This window comes from Ylistrum balloti, unplaced genomic scaffold (genome assembly GCF_031769215.1).
Source record: "Ylistrum balloti isolate Yb309-2 unplaced genomic scaffold, AGI_CSIRO_Ybal_v1 Utg370274, whole genome shotgun sequence".
In the NCBI taxonomy this organism is placed as follows: domain Eukaryota; kingdom Metazoa; phylum Mollusca; class Bivalvia; order Pectinida; family Pectinidae; genus Ylistrum; species Ylistrum balloti.
Window position 1 is genome coordinate 596,304 of NW_026782212.1, and position 22,116 is coordinate 618,419.

Below are 22,116 nucleotides of genomic sequence, written 5' to 3' on the forward strand. Positions count from 1 at the left end.
TGTAAATTAGTTATTCAAAGATTTGTATCAGACATGTTTCTCAAAGTCACCTCAATGACAAAGTATTATATACTCTTATATCAATACATCATGGAGCAAATATACACATCCAATTAGAGTTTTTTTTTCTGTTTAACCCTTTAGGTTTTGGTTGAACGCTGAAATCCTTTCTGCAGATGTAAACACGAGCGAAACTCACTATCTTCATGTGCGGTGCCCGTTCGTCTACTCGCCTTCCAACGCCACTAAGTAAAATGTGTTTTAATAATTATACTACAACCAGCGAGAGGCAGCATGATGATCTCGCGTTTAATAGAGGAAGAGAAAGTTCCTCACTCACATGGCAAAACAGACAATTTCTAGTGACTTTTCTATTAGATGGTGTCCGGAGTGCGAGACAGCCAGGTGTCGCCGATAAAACAATTTTTCCTAATGTGTAGGTAACTGTTATTTTCAGTACTTGCATTGCTCCAGGACTAAAGGCAAAACAGTCATGAATCCATTAACAGAACAAAATACGTCATTTTATATCAGAGCTACATCTGTTAAACAGAATTATCCAAAATATTGGAATATTGACAAAAAATCGTTTAGAGTTTGTTTTAAAATGAAGCCAGACAATTAACACCATACAATCAGAGCGTTATTTACATATAATTGAAAAATCATATATATAGCAACGTGTCCAATATGTATATGAACAGATAACATGTACGACTGGGTATTGTTTGATCTCTAGTGATAACAATCATGTAAATCGTGAACGGGTAGACACAGTCGTGACAGATGGATACAGCCAACACGGTACGAGACGTAAAAAGGATGCCGTGTTCACGAGAATTGATCATTTGTACGTACTGTCATTACAGTAATATTACTAATACTGGGACAAGGATCCCGGTACAGGAAATCCCACATTATGTTATGACAGTGCAATAAATACCAGAAAACTTATCGTCTTTACGACCAGAGAACCATTGATTTTCTTATATTGCACGAGAAGACCTGCCTCCGCTTATGTATCGACAAGAATACATCATTTGCTGTTTTTGGTATAGTGGCACCCTATCATTAAGTATGTCTCATCAACGCTAGTCAGCTTCATCAACATCATTACCCAACCTAGCTTCATCAGCAAACACCCATTCGCGCATGGAAGCTACATCGGTATTTACACTGAAGCGAACAGGATACCAACACGAGTAAATCATATACAAACATTGAGGTCTATCTGCAAACAAAAATACTGTCTCACACACACACACACAGGAAAGTTATCTTACCTCACGTGGAAAATCACGCCGGGAGTCTTGATATCGTAATCCAAACTACTACTTACAATAAGTTAACATAAAGTTTTACAAGTAAAATATCCCTCAGAGAAAGCAGGTACATTCCCCTTCACCGTCTACGTCACAAATTAGGGAAGTATACACACGCGAACTATCTCTAGCTATGTAATCCCTCTGCTCGGCACGGTGTAGGATATAGACTAGAGTTGCTAGTAGTCGTAGTTGCCTTGCCGGTTTGCCAAAGATTTTTCTCCATCTGCAGTGAGTATAGCGAATGCCATATCCCTGTGATATCGTGTTACAAACAAATGAACGCTAGTCTTCGTGTTAGCGTCCCAATTAGCCATAGAGCAAGAGTATTTATTCTGGTAATTGTAATGTCATCGTTGGAAACAATACTTCATGCATAAGGTTACTGCGGACTTGTGTAACCAGTACCCCTCCACACCAAAGGAATCGTATCGGCACTGGACGGACACTGCGAGGTCAAAGAAAACAATACACGAAGTCTATAGAAAACGAAAATAAGCACCCCAAATTATCCTGAAAACAAGTGTCTGCGAACGGTAATGGAGACAAATGTTTTGGTGGTCAAAAAAATATCAGTCAATCTGAGAGTGGCCTGAAAACCAAAGCGTGAGCCGAGGTTAGATCGATACGCCCTTACATGTGTGCTACGATTAATGTTTGATGTAGAATAATGCCTGGTACTTAGGGTAGAGAGTTAGTTAATAGTTCAATCATGATATCACAGATGCACTGTTTTACCATTTCGATCCAATATATCTATGGCTCAGACAATTCAGGAGATCTGTCTTTTAACAGTATTAGCATTTAATTTTCCCCATAAAATAACAATTTATCTTTATACCAAAGAGAACTTGCACCTGCCGGTACTTAATTAATTTACCATCGATAACTTTGACTTGTCTTTTTCAACTCTCATCCATCCTCCATACTGTTATGTACTTTTTAACTGTAAAAAATAACGATATCTGTTTTAATATAAGCAGACAATTACACGTATGTATATAATATCATCTGCAATCCGAATTAAATAATGCAACGAAAGGTTATTTGTAAAGACGCATGTTGTTATCAATTTATAGAACTATTTTTTTCATGTATTCACAAAATATTTAAATAGAAAATGGCACTTGAAAGTCATTAATACCGAGTTTGAATGATTCATATTTCTGATGTTACAGTACTTACAATTACAACAGAGATACCATTTACACCTCATAGTCACTGAAATGGTTGTGGAAGGTTTAGACTAATATATATGATGCACGTGCCTTAAATACATTCTACGCACAATTTAAATACGTGCTTGTTTACAAGTGAAAAATATCACATTATCACTTATATGAATCATAATTGCAGAACATTATCAGTCCATGTATAGCATCGACATTTTAAATGTTGATAATCATTATGCAAATAGATGCCATCAATTTAGATTTATTCCGGAGTGAATAGGCGTTTTATATTTATCTAATACTGTGTTGTTTCCAAATATTTTATAGTCTAATGTATATAATGAGAATAGGAGTTGATTGTTTATTGTTTTAATATGTGTCATTATTTCTGAATTAAATTGGAATTGTCTGTGTACTCTGGGACATGATAAGGCGTTTCTTCTGCTGACCTTTTTCTGTACGTTAATTTAAGTACAATAATTACCCTGTGTTTTGTTTGACTCTGGAGGACTAGACTGAACTTTGGCAATAAATTTGCTGCTAACTATGAGCAGTAAAGGTCAGAGCTAAACAAGTTCGTACATTTCACTGTTCGAAGTTAGCGGAAGTGAGTCAATTAGATATTTTCATTTGGTTAAGACGTAAAAGTTACCTTAAAACTACGATTATCTGGCAAGTCGACTGTACAGTGCACTTCCTATCTCGATTTTTGCCAACATTTCTGTATGAGAAAGTTCATCCTTTTCTACATGGTATATGTACACACAAGATACAACGTACAGTATATCAGAGGTGTGAACAAGGTAAAGTACATAATGTTACATACCAGGTACAGGTAATAAGAAGTCTAAACAAGTTGTGGTACATAATGTTACATACCAGGTACAGGTAATAAGAAGTCTAAACAAGTTGTGGTACATGATGTTACATACAAGGTACAGTATTTCAGGTCTGAATAAGGTGTCATACATAATGTTACACAAATAGTACAGTATATCAGAGGTCTGAACAAGTTGTGGCACGTAATGTTACATACCGGGTACAGTATATCAGAGGTCTGAACAAGTTGTGGCATGTAATGTTACATACCAGGTACAAGGTGTCATACATAATGTTACACAAATAGTACAGTATATCAGAAGTATGAACAAGTTGTGGCACGTAATGTTACGTACCAGGTACAGTATTTCAGAGGTCTGAATAAGGTGTCATACATAATGTTACACAAATAGTACAGTATATCAGAAGTATGAACAAGTTGTGGCACGTAATGTTGTGTGTGTGTGTGTGTGTGTGTGTGTGTGTGTGTGTGTGTGTGTGTGTGTGTGTGTGTGTGTGTGTGTGTGTACCTGTACAGTATTTCAGAGGTCTGAATAAGGTGTCATACATAATGTTACACAAATAGTACAGTATATCAGAAGTATGAACAAGTTGTGGCACGTAATGTTACGTACCAGGTACAGTATTTCAGAGGTCTGAATAAGGTGTCATACATAATGTTACATACCAGGTACAGTATTTCAGAGGTCTGAACAAGTTGTGGTACATAATTGTGTGTGTGTGTGTGTGTGTGTGTGTGTGTGTGTGTGTGTGTGTGTGTGTGTGTGTGTGTGTGTGTGTGTGTGTGTGTATCCTGTGTTATGTACATGATGTTACATACAAGGTACAGTTTCTCAGAGGTCTGAATAAGGTGTAATAGATAATTTCAGAGGACTGAACAAGTTGTGGTACATACTGTTACATACCAGATACAGTATTTCAGAGGTCTGAATAAGGTGTAGTACATAATGTTACATACAAGGTACAGTTTTTCAGAGGTCTGAACAAGTTGTGGTACATAATGTTACTTACCAGGTCTGAACAAGTTGTGGTACATAATGTTACATACCAGACCCCACTTGTATAAAACATCTCAACTTGAGATTTCCTCAAACCCAGATTTTCCTCAGCTAACATCTCTTGAAAAAATCTTGTATGAAAATTCCTCAAGGAATTTCAGACTGACGATGACTTCCTCCTGTTCCTTGAGAAAATTGTATACAAACCGTTTTTGAGGAGATATCAGCTGAGGAAAATCTCTACTTGAGGAAATCTCAAGTTGAGATGTTTTATACAAGTGGGGCCAGGTACAGTATATCAGAAGTATGAACAAGTTGTGGTACATAATGTTACATACCAGGTACAGTATATCAGGTGTATTAACAAGTTGTGTTACATTTTGTTACACACAAATGATACAGTCTAACAGAAACTCTCGCCAGTGTATGGTTCATGCTCTTCCACACTTTGAATGGGGGTTTTGGCCTTTTTTGAGGTCGTGTTAATGAATTATATGAACCTAGCATAAAGTCATCGATTTTCAAAGGAACTCATAAGTAATGATGTCTACCACGAAACTTTATCGACCCTGTTGACGTCCCAATGATATTCGGTGTCTTCTTGTTGATGATGAACGCCAAATTTTATGTAAGAATGAAGTTTAGAGCCTTAAATTATGCATGTTCATATCATATGTAGGAATTTGAAGAGCAATATATATGGCAAAAGACCGTGTTTATCCTTAATATGATCCCTTTGTCCCCATTGGTATAAAACTGACGACAGCGTTTTGTCTTCTGCGTAAACAGTAATTTTGCAGGATTAAATAATAATAACTTTTTAATGACATTTATTGTGTAGCACACCATATTTAGAAGTAATTTGGTTTTGAAATATCTTCCCATTTTCGTCTTTTCAGAATTTGCATTATATTGGCGACAGTGGACTCGTGAAACTAATGTGTAACTCGTGTATTCAACATCGCACTAAATCACATATATTGGGAGTTAGGGGAGTATAGGGGAATCAGAACTTACTTCCATTTATATCATATTTGCAAAGAAATAAACGAGGTCCATGCTTGCTTCAGTCATCTCACTGACTTACATGTTTATATTAAGCTCAGACCATTATTTTGACTATATCCCTAATTCAAACTGTCGGCAGCTATTATTTGTCACTGAAAAAGAAACTACAGCTCGATAAGTTCCTGCTTTTTGGCATGTATTCACTGCATTGTTTAAAAATGAACCGAAGAAAAGACCATGTCACATTTTACACATTCTATAACTTCATTCATAATTTTGTCTACGTGCAAATCCTTTTGATACTACACTATGTCTGTAATTTCTAGATGAAATTCTTTATTGTATACACCTAATGCAAAATTTATTGTGCTCTGATTACGGCAAAACGCAATTTCAATGGATGCAGAAAGGGCGATGCGCATAAACACGGTCAAAAATGAAGGACTTGTTTGCGAACACCGCCATTCCAATTTTTTACTGAAAAATTAAGCAGGTTTGTGTTATGTTATGCTATCTTATATTATATTATGTTATGATATTGATTAATCTATTGCACTTTTTATGTATCACTGTTTGATATAATAAGGAAATAGTGATGCGCTATTTTATGGAAACCACTAATTTCATATCAAGAAAATTAGATATCGGAAGCCTATATCAGCCAGATAGACATGACTATTTCCTCAAAATACGTTCAGAATCAGAGTGTTGCATCATTTTTGAAACCGAAAATGAAATTACGTTTCTGCTGGGAGTAAACCCAGAAAGAGTAAGAGAAATGTATAGCAGTTAGACACAAGTGACTCAGACTCAAAGCAAGAACACAGCTGTACAGATATGTTATTAAGGTGAACGAATTATTAACACACAACACTTTTGATCATGTTCAGTGGTAATAAGAGCATGAATACCAGACGAGCGTCTCAGGATTCGTCGACAAAGAAAACATTGCAAATGTTTGTAAATCAATCAAATCAGGCTTTCAAAGTACATAACGAGGTAGGAACATAGTATCAAACATTTTTACATGAACACAATTGATGATGGTATCGTTCATAAAAGACTGTACAGAACATTAACATACTTTGATACAAATTCAGAATTAGATACATTTGTGGCAAATGACTGTATCATGCTGACGTTGTGTCCTTTTACCACTCACCAGTGGTATCGAGGGCTTGAATTTTAAAACCTTGAAGGCAACTGAGGAAAACTAAAATGCTCGAAAGAAATGTCGCAATATGGAGGTGCATGAGCCACAATTGAACATGCGTGTCTCATAAAACCCGCAGTTTCTATTGAATGAAAGCCAAAACAACAAGAAAATACCAACATGTGAACGAAATCATTACCGAAACTCAACGTCAATACAACTCGGGCAAAATGTGAAGAGCGACTCATTGAAAGTGCAAGGGAAATTGAACCAGGTGTTCCAGAAGAGTAAACGTCTTCTGCTTTATCGACGACAACGCCGGGTAAATCCAATTGAAAAGTAATGTAACATTTACAAATAAGGACACTGTAAACAACAACAAAAAAGATAATTGTATATTGAATCACCTGTCACATGTTGTCGAAGCTGATTGATTTTGGAGATACAGGGATGATGCCATCCATAAATCAAACATTTAAAATAGACAGCTTGAAATCATCACGTTCATCATACAGGTTGATATAAAGCTGTCAATGTTGATATCTAGTGTAGTATGTAGTATTGGAAAATATCAATAAGCGGCAAATGTAAGAGTTTGTCGTGTCCTGATTTCCATGATAATGACCATGTCGATCATGTTTGCTGAACCCCAAAATAAGATATCTTCATGACAAACCTAAATGATTCAGAGCAGATAATTCCATGCGGATAAAAATGGAATATCGACACGTCAACCAAATAAACAACTCAAACTCTACAACAGGCATACATATCGATAATTATTTTCCCGGTGTTTCCTAATATAACACACAAATTGACTCTATTTGAATGCAGTTTTCTTATGTGATTCATTCGGCATACATTTTATTTTTATGTGTTAATCTTTTCTTTTCGCAATCTGAATTGTGAGAAGTGTTTAAAGAGTCAAGCTCCATATTATGTTTTAAATTGAAATATAAAGAAGTTGTCAACCTTAATCGCGAACGTTCCGTGCAAGATCCCATCTAGTAATATCAGATGTATGCTTCACTACTGGGATTCAAACTTTCTTTTTACTATCAATTTCATCTTTTGTCTCTTACAATTTTTTTATAGAGTTACACAAGTAACTTGTCTTATGATCACAAACGTATCACTGCCTTCGGCCAAATGTTGGTGGATAATTTCAGTTTTATAGGATATCTAAGGATGATTGATCTGACAATAGTTCCATTATATTAGTCCAAACATTTTCTCTCGTGGTCGGCCACTTTTTTTATTGTCATTGCGAATTTCATAAAGAAAATGGAATCATTTTAGCGGTTTGCAAAAAAATCAAAATGATATGGAATTCTTTCCAAACAGAAGCAAATATTTATTTAAAGATAAAAGTCATATAATACTTTTTAGAGATACCAGAAAAGCTTTTAAGACCCGACTTAGATATCAAAGAAATGCTGAAAGCATTCCCATTCCTTATAGATCTCCTGACAGTAAAAGGTTTATTTTCTTGTTTATGAATGCTTTATGCGATGAATAACGTCCTTTTGCATTTGTATGAAGGTATTGATATTGATGACATCAAATGGAATACTAAAACACGGGTTTCGCTGTATCTTTCAATCAAAAAGATTCAAGTATCCATCGAATATTCTGTCTTTGGTGTTTTTATGCGAAATGTAGCTATATAATATACATCAGTGTAGTCATGTGAATAAGGAGTCATATTGTCAGGATAATGATAGTTGTGCAGTTGCTACAGTCTGCCAGTATAACTTATGTCAAGGTTATTTTTTACTTACCTGTCCAAATCGTGAAGATGATCATATTGTGACATGTACATATACATGCCTATAACATTTAAGACGATGTTGCAATGCATGTCTTTCAGACCACCAACTATAAATTTGAATCAATCATTGTACTCAGAAACTCCTAGACGGTATAATGTATCAAAAACTTGCCAATGTTAGTTTTAAAATCTATAAATGTGTCAAATCATCGACATATGACTGACAATGCATACAGCTAAATATCTATTTTATTTGCCAAATCGCCAATCTTAAGCATCAGTAAACGACAGCCTGTACACACAAATAGTATCATGGACGTTAATTGCCTCCTTGTTATGTATGGTTGTGTATTTTCTTCCATTTTATTTTTTCTTAATTCCATCAATACCCAATGCCGAGGGAAAAAACGCTATGTATTCTTGCTGCATTGTTCTGAAGGCGCCAAATATCTTAGTATGTCTTTCTTTCGAAGCTTCGACTGTTGCAAGACGGCCATTGTCTGGTGGTGCGGTTTTGACTGATAACCTCTCTCGTTTAGTTACCTCGGGGAATTCAAGCACACTGCTTTGACTAACACGTTACATCCGGTAGCATATCTGATTCGAGGAAACAATATGGGCTCTTACGTATCAATTTTCTTTTTTTCTAAACAATTACTCTATCTATGTCGTCAGAAAAAAAACCATTTCAAGCAAAATAGAAAATAGATGCTATATACCGGTAGTAATAATATCGATTTCATTCAATCACTTCAGAAAAGAATACTATGGGGACCGAATTACATACCGCAACGATCTAACACAATTCAGAATTCTTGACCGTAAAATGCCAATATATTGAGTTTTTGCATGCTTAATCACCGAATAGAAAAATAATAATTATTCTCAAACTTTCTATAGCTCTGTTGTACATTTTTGTATCCTTGCTCTTTATGATACAATCAAACTTCCAGATGTGGCTCAAATTCTCTAAATGGTCCCGCAAGATTCTAAATAGGTCGTGGTGGATTAAATCGATAATACAACTCACTGTTTTGCTGTTCTTGTTTTAATTTCACATTATCATTGAAATTTATTTAAATCTCCCATTTCTATAACGTGCATTTTATTGATGTCTATTTTCTTAAAGTCGTCCACTTAATAAAATATGGTAAAAAATATCTAACGTATATTTTCATGACTTTCTCTTAGAATCGATGTCCATTATGCCACGTTCGTAGACGCTGCATCCGCCATTGATAGCTCTGTAACTATGTAGAACGCCACTTTATCATGAAACATGATATTACGATTATATACAATGTATATGTTATTATTGTTATCATACAATAAACGTATCTTTGTCGTTAGTGTTGTATTACAGATATTGATACTAACTTGTGTGACTATGGTCTTTCCAAATCTATCTTGATTGCAGTATATTTGTTGTCATCTGGAATCCAATCTATCAAAGATAAAACTGGCTATGTTTTGTAACAATGAAGCTTATTTAATATGCAGTTTTCCATTTTGCCATGCAACATTAAAGGACATCTGTAGTTTTTTTTAAATTTTTTTTTATGAGAACACATGCTACATCTGGTTGACAGAAGGTTGTGACACAGAGCGGTAACTATTTGGTATAAATACCGATTCCGTATATTCATTGGGACGTATGTGTCACATGTCTGTTGCTCATTTGTGGTTAACAAATATATCGATTCTATGATAGTTGACCCGTAAATTATATTGTGATTACTTAAAAGCCTTTTCATGTAAACCGGTTTTCATGGTGGGTGACGTCGATAAAGAAGACACTTACTCTTCCGGAACACCTGATTTTATTCTCATTGTTCTTTTTCAAGTCTCCGTGTAAATCCCCTTTTTAGGCTAAACGTATTCAGTACGCATAGCCTATTGCGACGGCCTTTCAGACAAATTTACCTATCCTGGCCTTCTCATTGGCTGAAATGTCGAAAAGAGTTTGAGCCCTCTAGCGGCAATTTTCTGCGTAAATAATGCCGCGATTTTTCAAATCGCTATTATAAAAGCATCCAAAATTAGTTTATTTTTTTAAATAACAATACGATTACTATATATTTCAAAAAAGAAGCACAGTGTGGTTGAACTATTGATAAATTTTGAACAATATATTTTACGGAATTCTCGACACGACGTAAGCGTACAGAACACTGTACGTGCGAGTTGGCGCCATGATAAGAAGCTAGTCTGGGGGCTTGGTTTGAATTATCAACTTACAGCACTTATACTTATAAACAAACAAAACTTACAAACAGAACATCAATTTTGCTTTAATCCTTGACGTTGTGGCAAGATCGTCTTAATATATAACATCACTTTACCTCATTAGACGTCACAAAATTGGACTGTTCATCCTACGCGCACACCCGCCGATATGACACTTTTTCAGGATTTTCACACCCACCGCCATGACACTTTTTCAAGTTTTTGAAGATAAAAAGTTTGCGCTTCGTAGGCAAGGTACATTTGGAGCTCATGATTTATGAATGATATATTTTTAATACTGTACTAATCATGATGTTGACTTTGTTATAACTTATATTTTTTGTCTTTTAGTTTTATTTGATGAAGGTTGATGTTGCTGATTTATCAAGGTTTGTTAATGTGTATCAAAGTTCCTTGAAATGAAAATATTCCTTCAAACAAAGCGCGTTTAAAACAAAACCCCAAAACATTCATGTTTATAATTATCAATTAACTAAAACGAAATATTTCCATAACATATTTATTCATTTAGCGTGTCATGGTGACATTATCTAATGCATTGGAGATCAGAAATAGTAGTAGCTATATTGAAAATATTGTAAATTTTGTATATATATGGAAGTCTGGTTTAATCTCATAGAACTATGCCTTTATAGACATAAATACTGGAAGAAAAGTCTAACCATGATACTTCAAGTAAGATAGGTATGTAAATACATTTAATGTAATCACTTACACTTTTATCTATCTGAAATGCTGTGTATACCTTATCTACTATCCTCAACTACAAATATAATTATAATAAGTAAGGACTTTGCAATACTTTCAAAATAAAGAAGTAGGTATAATCTTTCGATTTGTTTAAATCCTCATATTGATAGGGTAGTGATTGCAACATCTTGGGTATTTCAAAGGTTTTATTTAGTCAACTTCATCATAGAGCTATTTATCATTTGGCTTGTTGGCGATAAATATATGGTTGTGTGTATTTTGTTATTTTTCTTTTTACCTATTTTGATTTATTCACATTATTGTCGTCAAATTTGAAAGAAGAATTAAAGAAGATATAAAATCGCTTAAAATTAAGAAAAATAGCCTCTGGTTCTCTTATTTTAGTACTTTTTGCATTCCAAAGTATTTTTCCATTTTTCAGCACGATAACGACAATAAATGCATGTGCAACCGAAAAACTGACGCTATACTGACTTACGGAGTTAAAGGAGAATGTCTACAACATCACTTAATTCAACATTTATTTTCATTCACAAACTTTAATCTTTTTTAAAATCATAGTTGGCGTGCCTTCCCTTATCCTGTGCAATCAGATGTACTAATTCTAACCACGACTACTATGAAGGCTCGTTCAGAGTATTGTGAAGCCCAGTCAGTCTAATCCTCCACACACTGTTTGATAGCAGGCTTATGTAACTACGCGGTTTGGCGGGCGCTCGAACGTTGATGAAAGCCACGTGTTAAAAACGAATATACACAAAGACCAATGTATGACATCAAAAAGTAGGCGACAACGAAGAATTATTTCGAGCTTCGTCAAATCTCCTGTAGACAGTTGATGTGTTGCATGTGTATGTTTTAAGTAAAAACACTCCAGGAGCTTTGCCTATGGTAGATAAGAAGGTTTAGTTATCCTTACGGAATAATGTTGTAAAACAGAATAATTTCTTTTCATTTAAAGTGAAATTACAGTTTATCTCGTAATGTCGTTTTACAAGTTATACTTATGTAACATTTCCCATCCCTGGTTACATTAAATGCATGTATAAAAAACAAATTGTGTCGTAAACCACATGCTTGACATTTGGGCAGTACAAAAACCTGACTTGGGTACTAATTTCACCGTGACTGTACAAAAGACACAAGTGAATAAATCATTTTAATGTAAATTTAGCGCTGGATACAGTAGTGCCAAACATTTGATAAAAATGCACCATTAAAGTTGTTGCTTCTAGGACCCGTCAGTGATGTTAGAGACTTTTATTCTGAAGTCTAGGTAGCGACTGAGTTAAGTCCGTTATCGAAATGTAAAACTATAGCTAGGGAGATGCAGAAGCCCGATATATGTAATTTAATAAATTTGGTAATTATTCCATGTCTGATAAGTTAAGATGAACGGCAAGTGCATATGCCTAGTCAGAACCGTTTTGGACCTTTTATTAGCTATGCCTGTTGCCAAATTCCTTTTTGTCAAAAAGATCCTGACAAAATCAAAATATATTCTAAAGTGAACGGGAATCGTCCCATTATCTCGTTGTTCTGTGTTACTAGCTGAAACTATTTTAGAACAAAAAAAACTAAAACTGGAATAATAAAATTAAGTATCGTTGAGGATTAAACATCACAACAGAAGCGCTTAGTGTCATAAACTTGGTTTATTGCTTTAAGCTTTTGGTGTAATAAAACAACTTTTCCCACAATAAGCGTCGAGATTGTATTTAAAGGGTGACACTACTGCTTCGTGTCAACATAGATTAAAAACAGACAACTACTTTTTGGTTACAAAATATAATAATACCAAAACAAAAAATGAAAATTATTAAAAGGTTATAATTTGTAAATTAAATAAAAATGGGAATAAAAAAGGGAAGAAATAAACGTTTACTATACACCAACGTGAATAACAATACAAATTCAACGTCTTGACGTGGCTGAGTAAAACATAATATATAAATGAGGTGGCGGAGGTTCACAATCCAAATAATTCAATGAATTTCAATACCGGATGTATGTCTGTATGATATACACGTACATATTCATTCCTAATCGTGACATCATTTCAAGTATATTATATAAATTGTGCTGTTAAAATGAACGTGTGTATGGTCTGATTGTGCCATTGTTGAAATGTACATGTGTATGATCTAATTGTGTCATTGTTGAAATGTACGTGTGTATGGTCTGATTGTGTCATTATTAAAATGTAAATTGTTTGGTCTGATTGTGTCATTATTGACATGTACATGTGTTTGGTCTGATTGTGTCGTTGTTGAAATGTACATGTGTATGATCTAATTGTGTCATTGTTGAAATGTACATGTGTATGATCTAATTGTGTCACTGTTGAAATGTACGTGTGTTCGGTCTGATTGTGTCATTGTTGAAATGTACGTGTGTATGATTTGATTGTGTCATTGTTGAAATGTACGTGTGTTTAGTCTGATTGTGTCGTTGTTGAAATGTACGTGTGTTTGGTCTGATTGTGTCATTGTTGAAATGTACGTGTGTTTGGTCTGATTGTGTCATTTTTGAAACGTACGTGTGTTTGGTCTGATTGTGTCATTGTTGAAATGTAAATGTTTATGGTCTGATTCGTGCCGTGTTTTTAAATGCATGCATGGTTACGATAAACCTAATAGTTTTGAAATGGATTTTAAAATTTTGTTACAATATCTACGTTGTACCGCTAACGTAAACAGAATTGAATCAACTATATATAGTTTTGTGTCCCAATCCTTTGAGCGATATGGTTCTACTTGGCACGTTCACCACGCACTTTGTTTTTGAGAGAAATTAAGTTCGACACGTATTGTTCATTTAGCGTTGAGACTAAAAACCCTAATAATTATTTAAAGTTTTATTGTAATTAACGGCGCAGTCGCAATATCTAATGTAATGAAATATCCGTTTATTACACTAATTGTTGGTGTTGAAGCACATAATGAAATCATCCTAACCATTGACTCAGTTATCATTCTCAGCAACATTGCATCTGATCTTCTTTCCTGACGCCAAGCAGGTTTCGAATTTATATATTAAGACAATGTAAAACATATATTGGAACATTAGTCTCAAAGGAGAATTGGTATTTAGAATTAATACTATTTTCTAGTTGATGATGAAACTTAGATACAATAGACCTGACTGCCTACAACGAGGGCGTCAATACAGTACATGTATTGTAATGGAATGAAGTAGAAATAAACACCATATATTAAAGCTTGTGTTTCTGTACCGTTTGAAAAATATCATATCCTACAACCACTCGTTGTATAACCTCTATCAATATCAAACACTCTGTAATATATTACACAAGTAATATACAATCACTTCAATCTAAATCATTATTACAGACACCAACAATACAACGATATCTAGATAGGCATATATATAACAATTATCAATATAATGTACATCGATGTTTACAATTTCACATCATCTAGTAATAAATCATGATGATCTACCGAAAACGTTGGCATTGACTCATGCTTCCTAATCCGTCTGTTTCCTTCTCCTTCTTCTCCGCATTCCTTCCGCCTCCTCTCCTCCTTATCCACTCCTTCTCCGCCTCCTCCTCCTTCTCATTCTCCTCCTTCCTTCCGCCTCCTCTCCTCCTCCTCCACTCCTCCTCCGCCTTCTTCTCCTCCTCATTCTCCTCCTTCCTTCCGCCTCCTCTCCTCCTCCTCCACTCCTCCTCCGCCTCATTCTCCTCCTCATTCTCCTCCTCATTCTCCACCTCCTCCTCCTTCTCATTCTCCACCTCCTGCTCCTCCTCCTCCTCCTCCTCATCATCATCATCATCATCATCATCATCATCATCATCATCAATAACAACACATTACTTGTGAACATGATGTTTGTACCCAGTATGTATCCTGTGAATACAATGTGACAACCCAGTGTGTGTCTCACGGACAAAACGTATGAACCATGTATGTATCACGTGGTTTACACCGTTTGAACCCGGGACGTATACTGTGAATACAACGTTGCAACTCATCCAGTATTTGTCTTGTCGTTACAACGTTTCAACCCAGCATGTGCTGGTGTTTATGCCGTTTTGACCCAGTAGGTGCTGGTGTTTATACCGTTTGGACCCAGTAGGTGCTGGTGTTTATACCGTTTAGACCAAGTATGTGCTGGTGTTTATACCGTTTGAACCAAGTATGTGCTGGTGTTTATACCTTTTTGACCCAGTATGTGTCTAGTGTTTATACCGTTTGGACCCAGTATGTGCTGGTGTTTATACCGTTTGAACCCAGTATGTGCTGGTGTTTATACCGTTTGGACCCAGTATGTGCTGGTGTTTATACCGTTTGGACCCAGTATATGCCGGTGTTTATACCGTTTGTACCCAGTATATGCCGGTGTTTATACCGTTTGTACCCAGTATGTGCCGGTGTTTATACCGTTTGGACCCAGTATATGCCGGTGTTTATACCGTTTGAACCCAGTATGTACTGGTGTTTATACCGTTTAGACCCAGTAGGTGCTGGTGTTTATACCGTTTGGACCCAGTATGTGCTGGTGTTTATACCGTTTGGACCCAGTATGTGCCGGTGTTTATACCGTTTGGACCAAGTATGTGCTGGTGTTTATACCTTTTGGACCCAGTATGTGTCTAGTGTTTATACCGTTTGGACCCAGTATGTGCTGGTGTTTATACCGTTTGAACCCAGTATGTGCTGGTGTTTATACCGTTTGGACCCAGTATGTGCTGGTGTTTATACCGTTTGGACCCAGTATATGCCGGTGTTTATACCGTTTGTACCCAGTATGTGCCGGTGTTTATACCGTTTGGACCCAGTATATGCCGGTGTTTATACCGTTTGTACCCAGTATGTGCCGGTGTTTATACCGTTTGGACCCAGTATATGCCGGTGTTTATACCGTTTGAACCCAGTATGTACTGGTGTTTATACCGTTTAGACCCAGTAGGTGCTGGTGTTTATACCGTTTGGACCCAGTATGTGCTGGTGTTTATACCGTGTGGACCCAGTATGTGCCGGTGTTTATACCGTTTGGACCAAGTATGTGCTGGTGTTTATACCGTTTGTACCCAGTATGTGCCGGTGTTTATACCGTTTGGACCCAGTATATGCCGGTGTTTATACCGTTTGAACCCAGTATGTACTGGTGTTTATACCGTTTAGACCAAGTATGTGCTGGTGTTTATACCGTTTGGACCAAGTATGTGCCGGTGTTTATACCGTTTGGACCCAGTATGTGCTGGTGTTTATACCGTTTGAACCCAATATGTGTCTAGTGTTTACACCGTTTGAACCCAATATGTGTCTAGTGTTTACACCGTTTGAACCCAATATGTGTCTAGTGTTTACACCGTTTGAACCCAATATGTGTCTAGTGTTTACACCGTTTGAACCCAATAGTTGTGTTGTTGTCACGCCTTTTGAATTCAATATATGTGTCTTGTGGTTACACCGTTTGAACCCAGTATGTGTCTAGTGTTTATACCGTGTGACCCCAGTATATGTCTAGTATTATACCGTTTGAACCCAATATTTGTGTTGTTGTCACGCCTTTTGAACTCAATATATGTGTCTTGTGGTTATAATATTTGAAACCAGCATTTATCTTGTGATTATAAAATTTTAGAAACACTATTAACGCGTGTAGCGAGGTGGACACCAATGATCTTGTTCTTCCTTAAGTCTCTCATCGTTGATGAACTTGTTGACCTGCCGTTAAGTCTTGTTCACAAACGCAAGGTGTACATAATTAATCTTTCATTGCTGTGTCCCTCATAGCAGTGTACATATATCGACATAATTAATATTCTCGAAACTGTCTTTTTCGGCTTCATGTCTTGTTTGAATAAAAGCTTAGAATGTAACAGGTATATTGCTACGTCTTAAAATTCCTTCATATATCTCCATCGCGGAGAAATGATTAAACATTACTGGAGTCGTGTTCCATTCGACATCGCAAGCATACAATTTTACACGAGTAAGCCATATCTGGTGATTAATCAAACCATAAAGTTCAACAACAAAGAATTTTGATGTCAGTTGACGCCAGAAAAGTAGCAAACTGTCAACGGAATACATTATAAGTAGAGCATCTCTGACAGCTTTGTTAGGTTTGTTAACAAATTATCATGCAAATTCCTCTGTAGCATCCAAGTTAAGATATCCATGTCGTTATACTGAAACCTTCTGAAAAGCAAATCTGAGTGACAAATTTACACAACGTTTGATCACTCATTGAAGGAATCAGACGTGGATAAGCTGTAAGTATGACGTATAATTTCCGAGATAAGTTTCTTACAGAAGGGTGAAATCTATTCACACGTGTTATCCATGGTCATATCTTTATAACGTGTTTAAAGACCTACCAAACTACTTAATGTAGCTTGGAATTTAAAATCACAATAAGTGAACTTAAAATGAAAATATAAACTATTCTATGTTATCACATCAGTGTAACAGCTTTCAGGTTGCAAGTAATAATGGATATTCTCACATTAGTTTTTCTGAACAATGGGAAACAGCACAATCAAATCACTTCGCCTTTACCATCATATGAAGTGGATGAGGCGGGTCTTACTAGATTTATTATCGTTAAATGTAAAAGAATTTTTGTATAGTAACGCACAACAGACCGGTGCTTTACCTAGTGTCGTATAATGGTAATTTCTTCACCATGGTAATTTTTTCTCAATTTTCCTCGGATCACTATTAATATCAGAAATGGTTCAACTTGTCATCATAGCATTCTGTTAAATCAGAAATCAATCGCAATTACTGTCGGTTATAGATACACTCACACACAATGGTAATACAGTAACCTGGTGATGAAAAAATATAATTGCACAGGGTTTTGCAGAGTATGGTGTAATTAAAACACTATTTGAATTATTAGAACTCTCCACTTAACTCTCTCCCCCCACCCCTCCCCCAAAAAATGGATAAAAAATTAGATAAACAAAAAATAGAACGAAATAAAAATAAAACGGGTTTAGCAGGTTCAACTTATATTATTATTAATCATATAGAGGAGAAAAGGCGGATCAAGTGTCTAGTGTAAAATCCAAACATCAAGCGTATAACCATGTGTTCCTGAATATACTGTAAACACGTCAGTTACGGAATCACAACCGGTCACTGATGACCCAACGCGGAAGTTATGCTGCACAGATACTTACTAAGCGGATTACACTACGGGTGTGTCTTACCAGACGGCTTTAATGGAAAACTTACTTTGAAAGTCATGTGGAGTTCTCTGTCGAATTCATCAACACAACCGATGAATGGAATTATAAGCGTCTACAGATTTCCACAGGAGGCCAGCGTATTCCACAGTGCTGTGCAGGGTCTGGCAGGGATAAAATGATTCAGAACATTTGGATTTAATTCATTTCAAACCATGATGTGAAGAACGTTTTTTACGAAATTCTATTTCACGTGTTTGTGATATACAACGACAGCTTTTACTATGAAACACTACGGCCATGATAAAAAAAATAATACTAATTAAGAACAAAAATGGCGTTATTCCTAACCGCCGGCGGACCACCTATTTTGTTTACTAATTCTAGATCTGTTGTTAAAACGAATCACTTTCACGTTTCCAGAATACATATGAACATGGTCGAATACTGCATGCAACAATATAACTTGACTCGAAACAGAATAATTAACTTAAGCAGTAAAACAAAACAATAGGACTTTGAACGACGGAGGAATTGACATACCAAAGGCAAACATCTTTGCCTTAATTTGCCAATAAAAGTCAACATAGTTTAACAAAAAAATACCAAATTACACTATTTCATTTACTTAATGTTCGATTTTAGGACTTTTAACACGCACACTAACAAGAGTGCTATCGGGCGGTGTATATCTTTAATTCCTACGTAATTGGATTTTATATCGCCTACTCCTCCACCACGCTTCTAAAGTAAAGAGAAGATTTGACTTCTACTGGTGATCAACATCACCTTTGAACACATCTCTGTAACGATCGAATCTCGCTGTTCCAAAATGTCACCGTTAAATATGTTTTATACACAACTGAGAAGCCAATACATTTAAAGTTGGATGAACATTCACAAGTTGTTTTGTTACCTGAGAAATGATGAGGAATCGTTTTGGGAATGACTCGCGAGTTGGTTGCCAGAGCATAGTTTAATGTACAATTGGTTTTACTTCTTCATGAAAAATGAGAGACAGGATTAATTGGTCTCTGTGTTCAAACTTCAGCAAATATAAAATCAAACGACTTTCCACACACTGGTATCAGGTATGTGATACGCTCTTAGCACTTAAACGCCATCACGTTGACCATGTTGGAGAGTATTTCATTCATGTTGTACAAAATGAACCATTGTTGTGTGCATTAACAGACAAACTCTATCTCTCACTATGATATATCATTTTTAGTTTTATATGAACCAAGATAGAATCGCCCATATGTACAATAAAACCGCTCAACGTGCTGGAGCTAATTCCGCCCGTTTTCCCATCGTGCAGACATCGTGCGCACATCGCACATTTTGTAATGGACTGAAGCGTCTAAGTAGTCATCAGTATATATGTACGCTATGGATACTTGGACGATAAAATATTTGCTACATTGTATATACATAATCATTATTTGTAGTCTTTAATATGTGTATGCTCGTATATGTTTGAAGTATTTTGATATTTCTCTCTTTTTTTGAGGAGAAATCAAAGTAAATATTTTACTAATGAGATTTTAGATTTTACACGGATTCGACATTGCAATTCAACACGATTTTTCTACGATAAAAAATCAACAAATCTCTTCTAAAAAAAAAAAAAATAAGGATTAGATACAGCATCAAGACATGTTACAAGTAGCATTTTATAAAGCGCCTCATGCCATTTTGATCTGTCTTATTGAAAACAGAGGACCGGTTTTCAAAATCGTGACCGCTAACATCAACGTAGTTTAATATTACTTTGGTTTTTAGACGATCTCGTGTGTCAGAACACACTGATTAGATTTTAGTCTATGATAGCTTCTCATATCCAGCTTTGCCAGATATTATTGTTATCCCTCAAAGTCTACAGATATATTAAGACATCACTATCATATCATCTCAAGTAACTTTTTTGACGTCAATATCAATCGATGATTCTGGAACAGTATCATCACAGCAGCAACATTATTTGTGACTTTCACCTATCTACTGTGTTAGATTTACGTCATCTCCGTCATTCTGTCGGAGTTTCAAGGCTAATACGCCTAAGTAATCAGAGGAATTGTCAGACATCAGTTACGGTCACTGCATTTTTCATACAGTACGACTCTGCCTCAAATTGGCAAGTGGCAGAATTTTCAGAAGGTCGCTTGGCATCGCTGATATATTCCCATTGACTTGTGATAGGGGAAGAGTGATATGATTGATGCATTTCGCATCGATCTTCAACCTTCTATGAATGTTTGCTTTCCTCAAGTGCACTTTAAATGCTTTTTTCGCAGCTGTTGTCAACGTTACATAATTTGATTAAAATCCATTTATTCGGAATGTTTATTTAGTTTGTATAGATTTTTGTTGAAATGACATGGAATGCTATTGAAGATGTAATCAACTTATATTTAGCTCAATTTAGAGAGTATGGAATAAGGTTTAATGTGTATTAACAAAATCAGAAAAGGTATTAATCGTGAAGCGTACAAAATATAAATCACTACACTTTGTGACATACTCTGCCGCAGCACATTCTGACGGTGTTTCTAATAGTTTCAATTCCCTATATGTTAAGAGCCTTCCCGGTACCAGGCAAACGGACATTAAATATTGATAAAGGCGGGAATTAATTTTGTTACTTTTTTACCAGTGAAATTTAGGAATTTATCAATGAAAAAAATTATATCATCATTGGTTTATTGGTGTATTACGTAATATTGACAGACAGGGTTATTTAAGGACGTGACAGGTTTGTTTGGTGCAGAAAAGCCGGAGTTACTCTAGAAAACCCGTCGACCTGCGAACAGTACCTTGCGACCGGCTAACGCAGGCCTCGAACCCGCGACCCAGGAATGGTAGGCCTGGTGATAAAGACGCTCAAAAGTCTTAACCAATTGGTCACCGAGTACGTTTCTGTTTTCTCTAATTTAGTATATATATATAGTTTTACGTGCAACGCTGACGAGATAACACCTTAAAAGGTAGAATAACATTGAAAAACAGCCTCTTTGAAATATTGCTTTGTTGTCAAGCATAACGTCAAACTATCTGACGTCAAAGCACGCGCTAATATTTCCTTGATTTTCTTTATTATTCTCTATAACATATTTCTTTTTCATATGCTTTCCTTTAAAAATGTAATAAAAAGTAACTATAATGGTTTCCTGTTGGATATCATAAATTTACACTCTTATGGCAAATTCTGTCTTTATTTTACAGTCGCTCCTCGCGTCGTGAAACGTATAGATAATTTGTCTTACTCGTGAAATATATATGATATTCAACACTATCTAATATCCTCTATACATAAATTATGTCACAATGTTATCCATTTACTGGGCTTATCATAATCCATGTGACCTGTAACAGTTCTACAAACATCAACTTCGGAATTTCTGCATAGTTGCAAAAACCGAATAGTATGGTTTAGTCCACTTACTTGGTTGACAGCAAAGAAGTAAGCGTATCTCTTAGTTGACGTTAGTATCACAGATAGGCAACGGGAAATGTATTACGTGTTGTTTCACAGGGAGATTAGTACCCCGTAGGGCGATGTTCTTGTGACGGAGAAAGAGTTCTAACGTGTGGGGTAATATATTGGGTATCCCCAAGCCGACACTTTCATCTGCAGCTATTGAGGACACACTGGGAAATGTCTTTTTTAAAATGCTGTGATTAATCAATTTCTAACCATTGTCCTTCCGATTGGAATCCTTG

The 22,116-nt window shown here is 35.8% G+C and overlaps 1 protein-coding gene across 1 annotated transcript in view; it reads right to left on the reverse strand.

Moving 5' to 3' along the window:
* LOC132552729 (glutamate receptor ionotropic, kainate 2-like) overlaps nucleotides 1–1,682 on the reverse strand; it is an 83,041-nt gene extending 81,359 nt beyond the window's left edge. Inside the window, exon 1 of the mRNA XM_060216923.1 lies at nucleotides 1,284–1,682. The gene's annotated coding sequence lies outside the window, so the exon portion shown is untranslated. The remainder of the gene's footprint in view (nucleotides 1–1,283) is intronic.
* Between the last annotated feature and the right edge of the window lie 20,434 nt (nucleotides 1,683–22,116).